Here is a 17,911-nt window from a genome sequence, read left to right on the forward strand (position 1 = left end):
TTACACACACACACACACACAGACACACACACACCACAGATGTAGATAATTTACAACCTCCTAGTCTGGCCACAGGTCTGCTTGCCCCAAACACCCCTTCTAGGAATCAGAGAACATCCTCTTCTCTTCTTTGGCCTTCCACACACACCCTCACCGTCTGGGTCCTCTGCAGGTTGACCGGGCAGGAGGGAGGCTGCTAATGGTGGGTGGAGGTGCAGGCGGCACGGGCTGGAGTCTCGCCTGCCTGCGGCAGCCCGGCCACCCCTCCGCTGAGGCGCGTGGGCCTCGGAGCACTTGGTTTAAAGGTGGACTCCTGGCTCTCAGCCCTGCGGTGAGGACAGATGTCTTTGGATAATTGAGAAACCTATTCTAGGGGACCAAGGGGAGCTCTGCAACCCATCTGTCTTCAGCAATCTCTGCTACTCACTCACCCAAGAGGCTGAGGAAAATGTGCTTTCCAGAGGAAGTGAGATTTAGAAGCCTCCCCTACAGGGGGATGCTGCTCTGACCCTGGGTCTCTGGTCTGCAGAGCCCTTTGACCAGTGATGGCCCTGGGATGGAAGAGCAGTCACCCGCCACTGCCACCCCGCCCCACCCTCAGCCTACCCTACAGGAAAGACATTTACAGCGATTAATTGCTCTTTTATTCCTCTAGACATCAAAGCACTGAAATACCAAGGATCCCTGGGGAACCCTCTACCCAAGTCCCCACATTCCTTCAAAAAGAGATGAAAAGAGACAACCTTCTCCCACTTCTGAGGGGCTTTAATTTCTCCAACTATCACAACAGCCAATTAGCCTCCTACTGTCTACAGGGCTTGGACTGTCCAAGAAGCAGAGAGGAACCTTGGCTTCACGACTTGAAGGAGAGGGCGCCTATGGGATGTGGTGCCTCCTGATGCGACCAGCTGGGGACTCACACCAGCTGTTCCATTTGCCACCCGATGATCAGGCCAATGTTCCCAATTTACAGAGGAGGAAACCGAGGACCAAAGCTCCTGGGGCCCCAGAGCCGGTGGAGACAGTGAGCACGCTCCCGGAGCCAGACTCTGTTCCCCGTTCTACTCTGTCGATGGTCAGCTGTGCAACTTGAGGTCAGTCACTGCCCTCTGAGCCCTCCAGTCTGCCACTGGTCAAAAGGAAATCAGGACCTCTACCATGTCCTCCCTCGGAGGACGCAAGGAGATGAGGGCTGGCTTCATGAGCATGAGGCCTGGGCACCAGCACAGGTCCAAGCACTCACAAGGGCCCTACTCTTGGGTTAATGCTCTCCTGTTGCCATCTTACAATTCTGAATAATTTTTTAACAAGGGGTCCTGCATCGGGTGCCACAAACTATCTCGCCAGTCCAGAATGAGGGAAAGGATGTCAAGCGCTCTCAACTGCCAAGGGGCCCGTAACCTTAAGTAGACATGACATGGACTCAGGAAAGATTTACTAGAATAAAACCTCTCTAGGTGAACACAGCCCTGTGTCAGGCTCAGGAAGCAGGAGATACAAAGGTGGGGCTGTGACACTAAGCCTGCCTTCCAGGAGCTACCAGAATGGCTGAGGAAACCACACTGCACAAGGCAAATGGAAAACACCACAAATAATACGTAACAATGAGCCAAAAAGATAGGTCAGGTTAAAAACACAAACACTTCCAAGAGTGCCAACTGCATGTAACGTGCCGTGCCCAGCACCTCCCCCTGAGCAGCTCAGAGGTGAGAGGAAAAAACCCAGGGCCTCGACCCAATGTAGTTAAAGTGGCAGAGTAAGGGGACGTGCAAAGCTCTGTGACAACACAGAGGAAGGGGAGGGACCAGCTCCCAGCAGAAGACCCCGAAACTGGGTCTTGAAGGATGAATAGTAGGAGTTTGCTGGTAGAGAAGATGGGGAAGGGTGTTGCAGGCAGAGGGAACAGACATTCTTTGAACAAACAATTACTGAGCATCTGTTTATTATATGCCACGCCCTGTGCTGGGCATTGAGGACACACAGGCGAGCATGCTTGTGATGATGGCTCCCAGTGAGCAGGGGAGACAGGCATGAATCAAGTCACATCCTGGTAAACGGAGCCTCAGATGGTGATAAATGATGGGGGTCGGGGGTCGGGGGTGGTAAGTGCAAGGTGCCCTAGGACGCGCAGCTGGGAATCTGACCTCACCCTGGGGGCAGGCACCCTTGGAGGTGACTTCTGAGCTGTTACCCAGGTCAGGAGGAGTTGGGTTGGGGGACACACACACACACACACACACACGCACACACACGTGTAAAGGTCCTCAAACAGGAAGAGACTGGGCCTTTGGGAAAACTGGAGGAAGAAGGAGCAGCTGAGGCCGGGGAGGCAGGTGAGGGGCTCAAGGTGCTGGACCACGTGGGTCTCGGGGGGGTGAGGAGAGGTTCAAGCGGGAGAGTCGGGTAAAGCCTGAGACCCCTGTGGCTGTGGCGTGAGGGCTGCGGTGTGAGGAGAGATGGGGAGAAGCTGGAGGGGAGGTCCCTGCTGGGCCAGGTGAGGGCCGGGGCTTGGGCTGCGGGGTGACGGAGAAGGGACGGTGAGGATGGGAGGGCTTGGGACACTTCGGCAGGTGGAACTGCGGGACAGGAGCAGTGTCGGAGCCTGGACTGCACTGCGGTTGCGGGAGGGGGTGTGGGTGTGATGTGCCAGCTGCCGGTCTGCTGGTGACGGCCCTGAGGACAGGCCAACAGCTGGGGCTGGGCTCCCAGGGCCACGGAGAAGCCCCTGGGTGGAAACAGAGCAGGCTTGTCCTTCAGATGAAGTCGGTACCACCGTGCACATCCACAAAGTGTTCTGGAGACGGAGTCAGGACGTGGTGACTGACCAGATCCGGGAAACATCTGGGGCACTTCTAGGAGACGCTGCGCTGGATGGGGCGGGGGGCTGGGGGGGCACTTTGGGAAGAAGGAGCAACATGGGTGACGGCGAAGAACTGACATCCTGGCATGTCACGTACCAGCCGTGTGGCCTTGGGGAACGCATTCATTCATGCAATCAACAGACGTTCTGAGCACTTCCTGGGACTGGGATACAGCAGTGCAAAAACAGGCAAAAGTCCCTATGTACATTCTAGGGAGAAGGGAGAACAGACAAAACGAAATAAACAAGAAGTAATCGGTGGGTAAATAACCTAGTAAGGAGGAAGGAGATAGGTACTCTGATAAAAAACCGAGCTGGCTGAGAGGAAAAGGAGGTGTCGGTGGTCAGGTGAGCGGGTGAGCCAGGGGAAGCCTGGGGGAGCTGGACTGGGGCCCTGGGCGCAGCGGGAGGGACACCAGCGAGGGGAGGAGGGGGAGGGGAGCAGATCAAAGTGGGGATAAGGGTGGGGGGGGTGCGGAACAGGACCTCCTTCCACGTTCCACGTGCTGCCCGGAATGCTTGGTTTCTCAACCTCAGCACTAGTGACATTCTGGACTGGATAGTTCTCTGTTGCGGTGACTGTGCCACCCATGGGAGGTTATTTAGCAGCATCCCTGGGCTCTACCAGCCACAAGCACCTCCCCCTTGGTTGTGACCAAGCATGTCTCCAGACTTTGCCACGTGCTCCCTGGGGGGTAAAATCCCCCCCAGGTGAGAACACTGCTTTAAAGAAACAGCTGACATATATGCTGGCTTGCTGTTGGCCAGGCGCTGTTCTGAACCCTCCACGTATATGAATCATTCAGTCTTTGCAGCAAGCCTCCCTATAAGGTTTTACAAATGCAGGCACTAGTCTATGCTCACCCAGCTAGCCCGTCCTAGTCTGTTCTGGGGCAGGATTCAAACCCAGAACGTCCAGGCTCCCCCCCATGCTACACTGCTCTCCAGTAAACACGTAAGTGAACAGAAACGCGCTCAGCAGAGGGAGGCAGCCCTGAGCCTCATCTGCAGCCCGGGCTGTGAGTCCCACTTGGGGCGGCACCTCAGGTCCCCCAGCGACATCAAAGCTGGGGCACCAGAGAGAACTTCCACAAGCTCCACTCTCAGTAATTAAACCGCAACCTCCCAGACTCTAAGGCCTCGTGAGCAACCACCTTAATTAATAAATTCCACATTTCGGCCTCCTCCACCTAGACCCAGGCTCGGCGTTCTTGAAGCTCACTCCACCAGCAGGAGCAAAACAGGTGTAATGACGGCTCTGCTGCTCAGGCAGTTTGCAGGACGCAGCACCATTCTTAGGTGATGAGCTTGGGATAAGGAATTTGTCCTGGGGTCACCAACCCAAATTCCAACCTGCCCCAAAGCTCCTTCCTGCTCTGTGAAGCCAGGTGAAGCTGCAGAACAACAGTGATAATTACTGTGGTTGCTAGAGCATTCCTAAGGGCCAGGCACAATGTCAGGCCTGTTCAGCACATGGGGTCCTCATGACAAGCCTGCAAGGCAGGAATTATTCCCATTTTATAGACGAGACAACCAAGGCTCAGAGAAGGTAAGTAACCTGCTCAAGGCCATGGAGCTAACAGGTGACAAGCCTGGATTTGAAAATCCATGCTTTCTCTCCATCCTATCAGCCCCATCCAGTTCAGAAGCTGATAGAAACATTAGCCATTTTATTTTATTTTTTTGGCCACGCCCCATGGCATGTGGGATCTTAGTTCCCCAACCAGGGATCGAACCTGTGCCCCCTGCACTGGAAGCACGGAGTCCTAACCACTAGACCGCCAGGGAAGTCCCATTAGCCATTTTAACTGAAATTGAAATGAAAACCCACTTTACAGGGAAAAGGCAAGCCAGAGCCCAAAATAACTGCTAATCAGAAAATGAAATAAGGCAGTATAAGAAATAAATACAGGGAATGGTTCTTGATGGAATCCAGGGAGGGGAGAGGTGAGGGAGTCATAGGCTGCTATTGGGCAACTGGAGAAAATTTAATAGTGACTATTTATTAGATATTAGTATTGTATTAACGTTATATGTGTTGAATGTGATGAATATATTGTAGTTATGTTGGAAAATAACCTGGTTCTTGAGAGATACAGGCTGAGTATTTAAGGGTGAAATGTCTCAGTGCTTGCAACTTACTCTGAAATGGTTCTGGAAAAAAAGTGTGTGCATGAGTGTGTGTGTATATGTATGCATGTGTGTGAGTATGTGTATGCATATATGTGCAAGCATGTATATGTGAGTGTGTGTGTATATGTCAGTGTGTATGTGTGAGTGCTGTATGTATATATGTGTGTATGTGTATATATGTGTGTGTTTGTATTAGTGTGCATGTGTATATATGTGTATGTGTGTGTATATGTGTGTGAGCGTGTATGTGTATGTTATTGTGTATGTGTATGTATGTGTATGTGTGTGTTTATGCATGTGTGTGTATGTGTATGTGCATATGTGTGTATGTGTATGTGTGTGAGTGTGTACATGTCTGTATATGTGTTTATGTTAGTATGTGTATATGTGTATGTGAGTGTTTATGTGTGTATGTGAGCATGTATGTGTATATGCATGTGTTTGTGCTACTGTGTATGTGTATATGTGTATGAGTGTGCATGTGTGTGTATGTGTGAGTGTGTTTATGTGTATATGTGTGTTTGTGTCTGTGTATATGCATGTGTTAGTGTGTACATGTGTGAGTGTGTTTGTGTGTATGTGTGTGTGAGCGTGTACGTGTATATGCATGTGTTTGTGTTAGTGTGTGTGAGTGTGTGTGTGTGTGTGTATGCGGAAATGTGTGTGAGTATGTGTGAGTGTGAGTATGAACAGAGACACAGTGCATGAGCAAATACGGCAAAGGTTAACACTGGTGAATCCAGGTAAAGGGTACAGGTGTGTTCACTGCACTATTCCAAGTTTCCTGTAGATTTGAAATCAAAATTAAAGGTCAGGAAAACGTTAAAAAGCCCCTGGGAAGTGGCGTCGCAGCAGGAGAGGCTGCAGTTGCTCTGGAGGCCCCAGGGCGGCCCTCATCCGCGGGGGAGCAGCTGGGAAGCCCAGACACCAACAGGCCCTCCTCCCCGGCCGCAGGTCTGCTGCACAGGAGATTCTGGCACTCTCAGTCTCAACACCCACCCTCCCAACACCTCCTACCTCAGAGCTGCCACCTGCCCCTTCACAGCAACAGGGCACTTTCTCTTCCAGGTGTGAGCCGCTCTGATGAAAGCCCTTCGGTGAACTTCTCGAAGCGTTAAAATCAAATCCACATGACATCATTCAAAACAGCCCAACATCCAGAGCACAGCCACCCTGCCTGGCTGCCCAGACAACAGGGGGAAAGGCATCCACACAGAAAACCACAGTCAGCCTGGGAAGGGGGCTTCGGGGTGCACTCTCCTTTCCGTGGCCTGACTCCCCTCGGAGAGAGCCTGCCAGCCACTCTTGCACATGGAGCGTCACACAAACCAGAGGACACGGGGGCAGGCACAGACCTGCACGCCAGATAGGAAGGGACTCCCTCCACTGCACCCTCGGGCAGGGGCGGGCAGGCAGCCCCTGGCCACCCACCACGGTCCCTGCTTGGCGCTTGTTCTCAGATGGGGGCACTTGGCAATGTCTGGAGAAAGGAGGATTTTTGATTGTCACAACTGGGAGGCTGCTCCTGGGAAGAACCACCTACAGTGCACAGGACGCGCCCCATCCCCCCAGCCCCACGCCCATAGCGCCGAGGATGAGAAGCCCTGCCAGGTGGCCACCTTCATTACCACTTGCACCAGGCTCATTCAGCATCTCTGGCCTTCACATCTGCTGTACCCTCAGCCTAGAATGTTCCTCCCTATTTACTGTTCACTGTTCGATCGTTACCTTTTTGAAGCCTGTGTTTGCACACTCACCCAAATTTCCTCTACTCAGAGCACTGCACAAGCACTGCACCTGGGTGTCTGAGCCTCTATTTCCACCTCCAAACTGGAAGCTCTCTGAGGGCAGGCCACAGGGTGGTTTAAGTCCTTCTTGGGCCCAGGTATGCTCACAGACATATTAAAATGGACCCAGGGACCTCCCTGGCAGTCCAGTGGTTAAGACTCCGCGCTCCCAATGCAGGGGGCCCGGGTGCGGTCCCTGGTCAGGGAACTAGATCCCGCATGCCGCAACTAAAGATCCTGCATGTCGCAACTAAGACCCGGTGCAGCCAAATAAATAAATAAATAATAAATAAAATGGACCCATATCTCTCATTAAATAGAATTCTCCTATAACTCCTATGAGTAGAGGGAGCAGATACTTTTTCTTTTCAGGTCTCCAGTATTTTTGGGGACCCTCGAAAAGCTTGAAGACCGTAGGCTCTGTGCTGAGGAATCTGGTGGGTTCCTGCTGCTGTCAGTCACATCTGGAGTCCCATGCACAGTTAAGTGAATGAACAGATTTCAGATTCACCTGGGAACCACGAAGGAAGCCCCCAGCCTCAGAATGTCCTCACCTCAGAGAACCTAAGACATCAAGGAACTGAAGGAGCCTGCATGTACAGACTATAAATGTTGATGTAACTGGATTGGTAAAAGGCGTCTGTTTAAAACTTCTGGGGACTTCCCTGGTGGTCCAGTGGTTAAGACTCTGCGCTTCCACTGCAGGGGGCCTGTGTTCGATCCCGGGTCAGGGAACTAAGATCCCACATGCAGCGTGGCCAATAATAATAATAATAATAAAAACAAAAACTGCTGGTTAAAAAAAAATTTTTATCCTGTGATTTTGGCCTGATTGGTAGAAAAGGTTACCCAGGGCTCACTGTCTCTTCAAGTCCTTTTTACAGCTAAGCAAGAGTACCTGGCAGGCCTGCTCTGACAGCCTCTGCGGTTCAGCCAGCACAGTGCAAACAGGAAGGGAACGCGGAGCCAGGGGAAGTTTCCTCGGCTGCGCTGGGACACTCGGATCCCGGGCGAAGTCCTTAAGCTCTGTAGTTCTGACCGAGGGACGTGCAGGTGGTGGTTTTATCCCTGCACGGTAGGGGGACAAGGACAGGAGGAAAGAAAGGCATCTTCTGACCTAATTTAAAAAGAGATTCTTTTTTCCTTCACAGAGAACAGCTGGAGCCCTGGAACCTGGCCAAGCCGGAGCCTGAGACCTGAAATCAGGAACCAGTGCGCCTACAAAATCCGGCTCCGGATTTTCCTCTGATTCAGTCTGACCTTTGGCCTCTTGCAGGTTCCAAGGGGGTGGGTAATGCAGACTCCAGAGCCCTTGGCTATTTATGAGTGGATGTTAAGGGCAGGCACTCCCACTCCTGGGCAGGCTCTCTCAAGCTGGACGACCTTCACCGCGGGCTGAGCAGCACCTGGCGGTGTCAAAAGCTCACCTGTGCAGGCTGGTGGCAGAAGGACACTTTTTCTCTCCTGTGACCTAGATCAACATCTGAGATGCCCCCAGCGTGCTGACAACCCACCACCGCCCCCCGCCAAAGGGAAAACTCAATCTGCATTGCTGGTCAGCCTTCTTAGGGATTGGGCTGAAGTCAAATTTGGGCCGGAAGGACCAGTTCCAAGCCTAATAATCCCAGGGAAGGAGCCTGGCCAGGTTTCACAGACCTTGGGTCACCTCCAGAGAAAGAGGCCAGAATGGAAATTTTAACCCACGGAGGCTCCATCAACCCCACTGCCCACAGCTATGCCAACTCTTGCAGGGTCACCATTTAAAACGTTAACTAAATTGGGAAATTTAAAAGTTGTTGTTTTTTGGTGGCGGGGCTGTTTTTTTTTTAAAGAGGAAGGGGGAAAACTGACACAGTGCTGTTTATTTATCAGGAGCTACATAAGGTCCCTTCACTCAGAGCCACGTGGGCTCGTTCACACCAGCCTCCTGCCGAAGGGGACAAGCCTTGTTCTCAGGGGCAGGCCCAGACAAGGCGGCCCAGGTCTTCCGATGCCTGCCAGCAGGTGGGTTGCTCAAGGACCACCGCCCTCTCCAGCTCTGCCCCCACTCTCCCTCCATCCCTTCCCTCCGTTGAAGTCTCCTATAATTGGTTCAAATAAATAAGTTTCCCGGACCAGGCTCACTGCATCCCCTCAGAATGGGGCCAGAAAGGCCTCCAGCTTCCTGTTGCGAGAATTAGGTCATGAAACCAATTGGGCTGCTCGCAGGGCGAGGGCTCAGTCTCCCTGGGGTGGCCTCCAGAGCCAGCCCCCTCCTCACTGCCCAGCTCCGGGGATGGCTGCCCTCAGGACCCAGCTGCGAGGCCCCAGGCCTGGCCTCCTGGGTGAAACTTTTTGTAAACTCTTAAGAACATAAGTTTTAGGATTACTGCCTCCTCTTTCCTATAGGCTTTCAGCATACAGGTATGTGCTAATGTGCATAAAAATAAAGCTACGTTTGATTACCTCGAAAACATATCCATACTATTGCAATACACTGCAAGCGTTCATTACACCCTCACGTCACATAAGCCACACTGTTTGTTTGTTTGGATAACTGCTTCTGCTCCGTGACACAGGCCGTGACCTTCCCTCTCCTTTCCCTCCAGCCACCTCAGAACAAAAAATAATCCAAGGAAGAAGGAAACCTCCCCCTAAGAGGCTGCTGAACACACAGTTTCCTTCCTCCCTAAATGTTTAACAAGCTAATAATCAAAATAAAAAAGATTTTAAACAGAGGCAACTTCAGAATCTACATGTGTTCATTCCATTAACTTGCTGGGGAAGTAGCATGAAGATGAGAACTTCTGATGGGTCACAAAACTCATCCAGTCTGGAGACAATGACGCTGGAGGCTGGAGGGGAAGGGAGGGAGGATGAGGGAAAATGCACAGGCTCTGAGGAGATGGGAAAACACAGCGCCCCAAACAGCAGGAACCCACCCACAGTCACCTGCTCAGGGCCAGGGCCACTGTGGAAGAGCTCAGGAGAGTGGGCAGAAATGGATGGGAGGCCTTAGGGGCCTGTGTGAAAGCTCTAAGAAAGAAACTACCCCCAGTTCCAATGGGCTGCACACAAACACCCAGACCAGTGTAGGGGAGGAAAACTTTCCCCTTCTTCCCTTTAAGGTCTTTGGTTGGTCTAATAATTAAATTGACAGGAGACATTAAGAAGAGAAAAACAAATTTAATTTCGTACATATGGGAGCCCCAAAGATATGTGGCTTGAAGTAGTGACCAGAGCAGGCATCTTTTATATCTTTTAGACAAAGAAACGATAAATTTGTGAATTGACAAGACAAAGAAGCTTGGGCTTGGGGTAGTAAAGTAGTGAGGAAGTAACAAGGTTTGTTTATACAGCCTTCTCAGCCTTGAATCCCCTGGCTCTGGTGATAAGGATGCCTTCTACCCCCTGGTACAGGGAAGGTACCTTTCACATGGGAGATTTATTTCCTGCTTTCAGGGGGATAAAGGAGGGTCAGAGGGCCCTTCTTTCACTGGCTGTTTCTCAGAAAACTATAATTCAAAATAATCAATAGGCCAAAGTGGTATATTTTGGGATGGCATATTCTGCTCCCCACCCACTCAGCATGCCCAGATAATCCAGTTCAGAAGCCGAAGCCCCATCATCCATTTGTAATGACATCCTCCACCCCCAAAGCCACGAAACCATTAGTCACCAAGTCACAGAGAGGGAGAAGAAGCTCCCAGCAAAACTGGCCTGCAAGCGCTCCCCTGGCAAAAAGACTCCTGGTTTTACAGGCCAGCTATTCACCTCAGACTGTCAAATTTCATAAAATGAAACCCAGGACCTTTCACAAGCCCATATCCACAAAATGCAAGCAAAATCTGACCTCTTGCAAAAACTCTCAGCTGAGAGGAAAAAGCTTATATGGAGGTTCGGGAGGGAGAGAGGTTAGTTACACTACACATTAGTTTGATGGTAGTCCTGAGGATTAAGACTTTAAGTCTCAGAGAACTAAACTTCCTTGCAAATTTACCGGAGCACATGACACAATGTTAAAACAAAACAAAAACAGAAAATATAGGCACCAATGCACACTGCTTCTTACCTGCTTCTAGAAAAGTCATGTAACTCTGCCAGAAAGATACTCAGTCATGACTTCCAAGTCCCAAATAGAATAACTCACCCAAAAAAGAAGTTCCAGGACTTCCCTGGTGGCACAGTGGTTAAGAATCCGCCTGCCAAGGCAGGGGACATGGGTTCGATCTGGTCCGGAAGATCCCACATACCGCGGAGCAACTAAGCCCGTGCGCCACAACTACCGAGCCTGCACTCTAGAGCCCACGAGCCACAACTACTGAGCCCATGTGCCACAACTACTGAAGCCTGGGCGCCCAGAGCCCGTGCTCCGCAGCAAGAGAAGCCACCGCAATGAGAAGCCTGTGCACCGCAACAAAGTAGCTCCTGCCCACCCAAACTAGAGAAAACTCGTGCGCAGCAACGAAGACCCAATGCAACCAAAAAAAAAAGAATTTTTTTAACTAGTTGCTGAGCATTTAAATTTTCTGTCTTTTATTACTGTTATTGTTTTTGAATATTTTTTAATTTTTATTTTATTTTATTTATTTATTTTTGGCTGCGCTGGGTCTTTGTTGCTGTGCATGGGCTTTCTCCAGTTGTGGTGAGTGGGGACTACTCTTCGTTGTGGTGCGCGGGCTTCTCATTCTGGTGACTTCTCTTGCTGTGGAGCATGGGCTTCAGTAGTTGTGGCATGTGGGCTCAGTAGTTGTGGTGCACGGGCTTAGTTGCTCCACGGCATGTGGGATCTTCCTGGACCAGGGCTCGAACCCATGTCCCCTGCATTAGCAGAAAGATTCTTAACCACTGCACCACCAAGGAAGCCCAATTTTTTTTTTTTCTTTTGGCTGCAGGAACTCAGTTCCCCGACCAGGGATTGAACCTGGGCCATAGCAGTGAAAGTGCCGAATCTTTTTTTTTTTTAATTTATTTATTTGGCTGCTCCAGGTCTTAGTTGTGGCATGTGGGATCTTTAGTTGTGGCATGCATGCAGTATCTTAGTTCTCTGACCAGGAATCGAACTCAGGCTCCCTGCATTGGGAGCATGGAGTCTTCGCCACTGAACTGCCAGGGAAGTTCCGAAAGTGCCGAATCTTAACCACTAGAGCACCAGGGAACTCCCTCTCTTTCATTGCTATTAAGAAGCTGTATTTTCCTACATCTTTATGCTTTTGTCTGTCTATAGGATAAATCCCTACAGTCTTAGTTGCTACAGCAAAGGGTGCATGTGTTTAAATGTTTAGTATTTTGCCAAGTTGCCCTCCATGGACATGGTGACCTTTTATGTGCCCACCAAAATTGTGCAAGAACACCTGTTTTCCCCCATACCTTAGCAGAAGTTGATTTGTTGCTAATCTGATAGGTGGGAAGTGGTATATCATTATAGTTTTAATTTGCATTTCCTGATGAGGAAATAGAGCATCATTTCAGATCATTGAGAGCAATCTGTTATGTTGTTTGCCCATTTCTTTCTTGGGTTGGCAATCTTCTTCTTGTTGATCTACAAGTGTTCTTTATATATTAAGGCAGTTTGTCCTATGGCTGTGATATTTGTTACATGTATTTCCCCAATTTGTCATTGTTCTCTCGATTATATTGTTTCATCCATGTAGAGTTTTCATTTTTATGTAATCAGATTTTAACATCTTTTATTTTATAACTTACAGATTTCATTTCATATTATTTCCTTCTCCCACTGTTTTCTTTTAATATACTTACTATTTTATACTTTTAAAACTTTGCTCCATAACTGAGTGATCCACAAACCCAGCCTCACCAGAAGCGGGGCAGGTTGGCATTGTGTGTCTCCAGTGGGACATGGACAACGTCAGCTACAATCATTTCTCTCCAAAATGTTTACCCTTACTCCAATTCTAAGGAAAACCAGACTAATAGTCAATGGTCCTGGACTCTAAAACTACGTTGTTAATGTCGTGATAGACAAAGAAAAGCTAGTGAACACTCTAGGCTAAGGGAGAGGAAAGAGCTTGGGAACCTAGTGAAGTTGAGATCTTCAGTTGGATCCCAGATTAAAAACTGGTGCAGGCCAAAGTGAGGGGCGTGGTTGGGAAAGTTGGATGTGGGCTGTACATCAGAGAACACTGCTGGGTCAATAGTAAATTCCCTGGGGCTGAAAATAGTATTGGGATAATGTCGGAGCATGGCCTTAGGAGGTGCAAAGTATCTGATACCTGCAACTTGCTTTTTTTTTTTTTTTTAAATAAGGGCAGCTCTTCAGCTTTCTTTTTTTTTTAATAAATTTATTTTTGGCAGCATTGGGTCTTCGTTGCTGTGCGTGGGCTTTCTCTAGTTGCGGCAAGCGGGGGCTACTCTTTGTTGCGGTGCGTGGGCGTCTCATTGCAGTGGCTTCTCTTGTTGCGGAGCACGGGCTCTAGGAGCACGGGCTTCAGTAGTTGTGGCACGCAGGCTCAGTAGTTGTGGCTCGCGGCTCTAGAGCACAGGCTCAGTAGTTGTGGCACATGGGCTTAGTTGCTCCGTGGCATGTGGGATCTTCCCGGACCAGGGCTCAAACCCGTGTCCCCTGCATTGGCAGGCGGATTCTTAACCACTGCACCACCAGGGAAGCCCATAACTTGCTTTCAAATCACTCAGTATAAGTATAACCAATCAAAAGAATGCCAGGGAACCACTAAAAGGAGTGGCGTAGCTGTAAATGACCTCAGACATTAACTTAATGGCTCTGTGTCTCAGTTTGCTCATCTGCAAACTGTGGACAATAACAGTCCTTAGTTCACAGGTTTGTTGTGAGGAATAAACGCATTAACATAAGCAAAGCACTTTTAACAATACCCAGCACAGGGGAAGTAAAGCGGTATTAGCCAAATGATGACGACGACGATGATGATGGTGGAACAGAATGAGTTCCAGTATTTACCGTGAAGTGAAAAAAGTAAGATGCACAACAGTGTGTATTACAGCGTGGAAAAAAAATAGTGCATGTCGGGCACGTGTGCAGTCAGCGCGTACCTGATGCACTTGTACGTGTGTAGAAGGTCTCTGGTTAAGATGCACAAGACATTCACTAACAGACGTCTTTTTCGAGGCGTCTCGTTCAGGGAGGGAGGAAGACTTAGTTTTCACCAATTAGCCTTTTGAGTTCTGTACTATGTATATATTACCTACTCCAAAAAATCCCAACGGTATATTTTTTAAAGGACGTGGAACGGGGTCAGAAGAGGAGAATAAAAGATCTCCTCCACTTTGGTGGCTGGTTGCCGTGGCTGATGTCGAGCAGCCAAGCTCTGCCGCCATCGCTCACAGGCCTGCGAGAGCTCTCCTCCTCGGAGACGGGAAGTGAGGGTGGACAGCCAGCGCCCGGAGCAGACGTAAAGTGATGGCTCTCGGGTGGCAGCAGCAGCTTCCCTGGGGTAGGGATGAAGGACTCCGCCCCTGTGCTGGCTGACTCTGCCCCACCACGTCCCACCGTAAGCTCCGGAAGGCTGTTCTGTGTAGGAAAGTAGAGCCAGGGCCCTGGGAGAGACACCCGTAAGCCAGCTTACCAGCCTGTAGGCCCCACCGTGCTCCCCCTAAAAATCACCAGCACCCCATCTTCCTGCAACTCCAGCAATCGGCTGTGGAGCACATGGTGGGAAACGGCGCTCACAGAGGTCTGAGATCACAGCTTAGTGGACCTGACCTTGGCGGTTTCTCAATCACTGCTCCTTCCTTAGTAAGTAAGACTGCGTCATTCAGGGGCTCAGAACTACACCCTTACCAGTTAAAATCGCCAGATCATCTCGGCAGCACCCACAGCCTCGTGTGTTTAAACTGTCTTCCTCCACCCCCCGCTCCCACCAGCCCCGCCACATGAGAAACATAAAATTATAAATGGAAAATCATTCCAATGCCCTCTACCTGGAGAGAATGGAAGAAACCTAGAGGGTCCGAAACACACTTTAGTTCATATTCCTGCAGCAGAAGGACATACTGTGAGGACAAGGGTCAGGATGGATGGTCGGTCGGAAGCCAGGGCTGCCTGGGGCAGGGGGCGGGGAGGCCTTGGTCTGGGCAGGGAGGTCAAGGCTAATCCATCTCTTTGGAAACTGGGCCCCTGGTTTGCCAGGTGATTTAGCTGGAAGAACAAGGGTGGGGCCCACACTGTGAAAGATGTCTGAATCCAAAAGGGACCCTGACCTCCGAAGGAAGCCCCACTTGCGGAAGCCCAAACTGCAGAACGACAAGGCGGTAACTTCATCTGTTTTGGAGTTGTTATTCAGTTCAGGGACACGGACCACAGGATTCCAGCAGCAGGAAACATGTGGGTTGGATACTCAGGAGATACTCAGGCTGAAAAAGCCTTAATTGGAGCTGGTCTCCAAAAGCCTCCCACCCAGCTCTCCACGTGGGAGAGGAGATGGAAGTGGGTCACATTCTCCCAGCTGAACCGGCATCACCGTGGGCTCCGACCACACATGAACAAGTCCAGGGGCACTGAGTGACCTGGTGTCCTCGCCAGGCCGGCCTTTTCCTCCTGATCAGATGCTGGATGGTTCTGAGGCCTTCCAGACTGAAAGGGCAGCTGGTCAGCACCAGGAAGGCAGTGACACTGCAGGGGCTGGTGAAAGTAACATTGCCCGGGAGCGGAGCCCTGTCCTGGCACCTTCCTCTCACTCTGGATGTGGGCAGGCACCTCTGCCAGCCCTGTGCCCTCTACACCCCAGCTCTGGCCTGAGGGCGAGTGGAAGAACACTGGGTGCTTTTGCAGAAACCGCTGGGCCTCCCTGACCGCGCTCTTTGGAGGGACCCTGAGGCCTGTGGCTGGACAGACCTGGGGAAGAAAGAGCCCCCCCGACTCTGCATAAACTGACCCCAACGGGGGCTCACAGACACAGGTGTCCCTGGCATCATGCCGAGAGCACCGATGCAGCCAGCCCCACGGCCTGCCTGCCTCCGTATGCCTGCTTTCCAAAGTTGGCCAAGGGAGACCTGTCAGGCAGGCAGGGAATTCCGGAGAGACAAGCACTGATGGTCTTCTCATAAGAAAGGCACTGGATTGATGGCATAACTTCAGAAAGCTGTGGGGACTTCCCTGGTGGCGCAGTGGTTAAGAAGCCGCCTGCCAGTGCAGGGGACACGGGTTCGAGCCCTGGTCTGGGAAGATCCCACATGCTGCAGAGCAACTAAGCCTGTGCGCCACAACTACAGAGCCCACGTGCCACAACTACTGAAGCCCGCACGCCTAGAGCCAGTGCTCCGCAACAAGAGAAGCCACTGCAATGAGAAGCCCACGCACCTCAACAAAGAGCAGCCCCCGCTTGCCGCAACGAGAGAAAGCCCGCGCGCAGCAACGAAGACCCAACAGAGCCATAAATAAATAAATAAAATTTATTTGAAAAAAAAAAACAACTGTGGAAAGAGCTCAATGCCATGATCATTCTTCCCTGACCTGAACTCAGGTAACAAAGGGTTAATAAGCCTTTAAGTGGAAACGTAGTTCTTACTAACTGGGACTGCCAAGGTGCTAATTGTTTCTACAGATGCCCACACTAGCACAGCTTTTGTTAAGTGTGACACACAAGGGCTCTAATCTACTGACTCTTCCCCTGCTCTTCTGGGAAGCCAAACACACCCCTCCACCGTAACGTCCGTCCAGGGCAGGTACCCGTGCGGCTGATGTGGACATCTGGAAATTATATCCTGACTCTCCTCCTGAGAGTTCAAAACACTCACCAACACGTTCTTGCTTTATTCACACAACTCCAACTAGATAATAAGCCTCTTGGCCCTAGACTCTAAGTTTTGTATGATAAGAACTAATTCTACCCTGCTCACCAGAGTATTCCCAGGGCCTACCATGGGGCCCAGATCGTAATAAAAGTTCAGTAAATATTTATTACTTGAATCAGTGTGTCATTAGAAGGAAGGAGGAAAGGAAGGATGAATGGAAGATAGTCATCACTTCTTGTTATCTCTGTGTTCTTGGTTTATATTACAAAGACATCACAGCCGGGATTAGAAACCAAGCCCTATAACCCCCTTCTCTGCCCTGCCATCAATGGTCCTCGAACCTGTTATGATGCACAGTTTACATGCCTGCTTCCAGAAGCTTCTACAGAACAACACGAACATGAAAAATGGAGAAACTTTCATGACCTTCAATCCTTAAGAAACTTCGGAAGGAGGAAAACGATGTTTGTTCCAGCTATGCCCACCACAGAAGGACACCTTTCCCTCTGGGGACTGCTGTCTTCCCCCTTTAACAAGGCTCTGTGGAGGATCAGGACATAATCGGTCTTTAATAACAGAGTATAACAGCAGTTAGGGCTCAATGCCCTTTCATAAGAGAAATTCAAAAGCACTTTGGCCCAAACATCACAATGCCCCTGGGAGCTATTAAGGCACAAGGATCATTATCCCCATTTACAACTGAGGAAAGTAAGGCAAAGGGAGGTTACTTAGTTTGCCCAAGGTCAGATGAGACAGGGAAAAGGCATAGGATTCAAACTCTTTGCAGCAGCCAGTGCGCTAACTCTGGCCACCCTCACAGAGTCACCCACGCTGGGCTTAAGGGAGATGTCTTTTCTTCTCTGTTGTTTCTGCTGAAAGGCAGCATCTAATATGGTGCCCAGAACTCACACACAGGAGTCCCACCGACTGGGTCTGAATCTTGACTTTGTTCCCAACTATCTTCACTTCAAACAGCTTATTGTACTTAACCTTTCCAGGCCTCAGCTTCTGAATATGCAAAATGGTAATAATGCTACTTATCTCAGAAACTACAGTGAAGACTAAATGAGAAAAAGTACAGAAAATGTCATCATTCATTTTCTCATTTTCTAAATGAGTTCGTATCACTCTCATAATTAAAAAGACAAAAAAAAAAAAAAAAGAACAACAGTAACAAGAGAAAAAGGTTGCACCCACTCCGGGTTTAGTTTTGACAAGGAGACAGGCGACACGTGACTAACAAGCATTTCCGATTCGGCCACTGAAACAGGCCAGAACCCTGAGAGTGACTTGCAGCACAAAAGTCCTATTTGACTCCTACCAACTCTCACCGGCCTCTCAAGGTCAGCAGAGCAGGTTGGCATCACGGACACTGACAGACAAGGGGATGCCTGAGTGAGGATTTGAAAGGCTGGCCAACTGC

At 50.1% G+C, this 17,911-nt stretch overlaps 1 protein-coding gene across 2 annotated transcripts in view; it reads right to left on the reverse strand.

The window, feature by feature from the left end:
* Window positions 1-17,911, reverse strand: part of CTNNBIP1 (catenin beta interacting protein 1) — a 52,644-nt gene that overhangs the window by 30,300 nt on the left and 4,433 nt on the right. The gene's annotated exons all lie outside the window — the stretch shown is intronic.

Source organism: Hyperoodon ampullatus (assembly GCF_949752795.1).
Source record: "Hyperoodon ampullatus genome assembly, chromosome: 2".
In the NCBI taxonomy this organism is placed as follows: Eukaryota; Metazoa; Chordata; class Mammalia; order Artiodactyla; family Ziphiidae; genus Hyperoodon; species Hyperoodon ampullatus.